We start from the raw sequence: 3,190 nt of genomic DNA, 5'->3' as shown, positions 1-3,190 counted from the left end.
TAATAAATGCCCTTTTCTATGCACATGTAGACTTGGCTTTTAAACTTTCAATTCCCTAGTCTGTATCTTTACACTTCCTCCAAACATTTTGGTACTGCTATTTTAGTATTGTAGTGAGCCATTCAGCAGTATGTGTTTATGTATACACTGTTCTAAAAGTGAAGCTGCTGTACATTTTGCCAGACACTCTCCTTGCAGAATTGTAATAATTCAGCCAGTACCCAAGTAGTCATGGTGTAAAGTGGGCCTTAGGGCATGGCCTGCTTCAAACTCCTATACACTATGCATGCAGTCTTCTATGCATGGGCAAACTTGTCTTTTATAGCTTTTATTATCCAGTCTATATTCTTACACTTCCAGCAACTCTTTGTGATTGCTGATTCGGTATTGTAGTGAAGTATTCAGCAGAATGCCCTTATATATGCACTGTGCTAAAAATGAAGCTCTTCTAAATTCAGACAGACACTCTCCTTGCAGAACTGTAACTATCCAGTCAGTACTCAAGTAATCATGGTGCAAAGTAGGCCTTAGGCCATGTACTGCTTTAAACCTGTCATTTGAGATGTCATCAGTGATGTCACTGACCATGTCATGATTGATGTATTATGTGACGTCATCAGCAGTGCATTGCAGGTGCGCGAGTTATAGTTAGCTGAACTAACTATAACGAGGGAATTTCGATGGTTTTGTATGAGTGAAATCTCCAGCTAACTATAACATGTGTGAAACCTATGGTTTTTTTCAGTGAATTTGCAAGGTTTTTTAAATGTTAATTCCTAACTATACCGAGGCTGAAACCTATGTTTTTTTCAGTGAATACATATATATACATATTACTTTCTTCCGTTGAGTTCCATCGATTACAGACACCTAAAACGGACACGTACCCAAGATAAGTCTGTGCATGAATTTACCCGTCTGTTTGTTACAAGCTGCCACAGAAGAAGGGGATTCCATTCCCCGAAACGCGTTTGGTTAGGCTGTGTGAAGTAATTTGATAAGCGGACTCCCGTACTGTTGCCTGTTTGCAAGCGTGTCGCCTAAATTAAAAGGAGTTATTTCATCTGCCGGCTGGCTTCTCTCTTTGGGGCAACCTTTGAGACTGTATATATATATATATATATATATATATATATATTTTTTTTTTTTTTTAACAAAGGACGCCGCACACAGCAACTGCTTTTTCACTGATTTATTTCAGTGCCCAGCCTAACACCAACGCATTTCAGCCTGACGGCCTTGCTCACGGTAAGTGTCACTACTTTCTTGCAACTGTTTTATACTCCTTTTTTGATTTCTACTATTCACATAGACTTCTGGGATATGTAGTCCATGTTAACATACAAGAATACACTTTTTGTTAGACATAGTTCGCAATTCATATTATGGGATATTCTTATTGCAATGCATTTCATAAAGAACCCAGTGTGTATTAGGTCAGACATTTTGGCATGCATTTAAAAAAAAACCTTAGTATATCAATGTTTTGGAAACATATACCATTGTCATGTTTACAAAATTTCAAAACATTTTTTATATATACATATGTGTGGAAGAACACGAAAGGATGGGAGATCGGAAAAAGAAACTCTGACAGTTCGAATCAAAGTACATTATAAGGCTAAGAACTAAAATACCTGGAGGCATGAACTTCGACGAGGAGCTCTATGTGCATTTGGAGTAACAAGCAGAGACAAGTAGGCCCCAAAAAAATATCTGCCTTTATAAGAGACAAAAGACAATTGGCATGCTGATGTTAGGTACAGGCAATTTGATATGGGTACTATACCATAATGCGAGATACCAACAGAGACAAAAAAGTGTAATGAGTGGCTCTCATATACACATATGTATATATAAAAAATGTTTTGAAATTTTGTAAACATGACAATGGTATATGTTTCCAATAACATTGATATACTAAGGGTTTTTTTGAAATGCATGCCAAAATGTCTGACCTAATACACACTGGGTTCTTTATGAAATGCATTGCAATAAGAATATCCCATAATATGAATTGCGAACTATGTCTAACAAAAAGTGTATTCTTGTATGTTAACATGGACTACATATCCCAGAAGTCTATGGGAATAGTAGAAATCAAAAAAGGAGTATAAAACAGTTGCAAGAAAGTCGTGACACTTACCGTGAGCAAGGCCGTCAGGCTGAAACGCGTTGGTGTTAGACTGGGCACTGAAATAAATCAGTGAAAAAGAAGTTGCTGTGTGCGGCGTCCTTTGTTCAAAAAATTGTGTTTTGGCCATTGGTCTGGCCCAACGCCAGCACGCGCTGTGGAGCGATCCTGTATAAAGACCACATTGTGTGAAAATATATATATATATATATATATATATATATATATATATATATATATATATATATATATATATATATATACATATACGTTCACCACTCCTACCCACCGGCTCTGGACGCCGATCCCACAATGCAGGTACAGACCACAACAACGCTTCAGAATCCTTTCACGGGTAGTTTTATTGCTCCCTTGTCACCAGCATGACGCGTTTCGGCTACAACACGGTAGCCTTGATCACATGACAAAAGGAACCAATGCTTGTGCTTAATAACAGTGCAGGTGCAGATTGATGCAGCGTCAGCAATCATAAACATAAAAGACATACTATCACTTACTCTCCGAGAAAACAATTATAAAAATAAATACAATGATTTATAAATACAAAATTCATCTATGTACATATCATAAAATTATCCTACCATAAATGGTACATCGGAGGCAAAATTTTACAACTTGTGTAAACTATATTGTAAACAGTCTATGTTAAAGTGCTGAGTGCGACCAATGATCGATGGCTCAATCTGTTTAGAAGTGCAATTGCAAAACAATGATAAAGTGCAAAATGTGCAAACATACAACACAGTGCAATTCCTAAACGAAATTCAGGATACGTACATTGAAGAAGCATATCGGACGGCAGGTTAAACCCCTAATTAGGAGGGTTACATGACGTGGAAACCGATGATTTTAAAACCAGATAAACGGCATAAGTGAAGTGGCGCAACACAAAAGAAACATTATGGCATAGTGCCTGAATAAAATCAATTCTTTGTGTTAAGATTGGGAACTGCTCTCCCTGACACAACTAGGTCCATATCTAAGATTTTCTGACAATAAGATAAGGTGGAATGTGGAGACAAAAATGGTGAACAG

Source organism: Lissotriton vulgaris, chromosome 4_1 (genome assembly GCF_964263255.1).
Source record: "Lissotriton vulgaris chromosome 4_1, aLisVul1.2, whole genome shotgun sequence".
NCBI classification, from domain to species: Eukaryota; Metazoa; Chordata; class Amphibia; order Caudata; family Salamandridae; genus Lissotriton; species Lissotriton vulgaris.
This window is presented reverse-complemented; position numbering follows the sequence as displayed.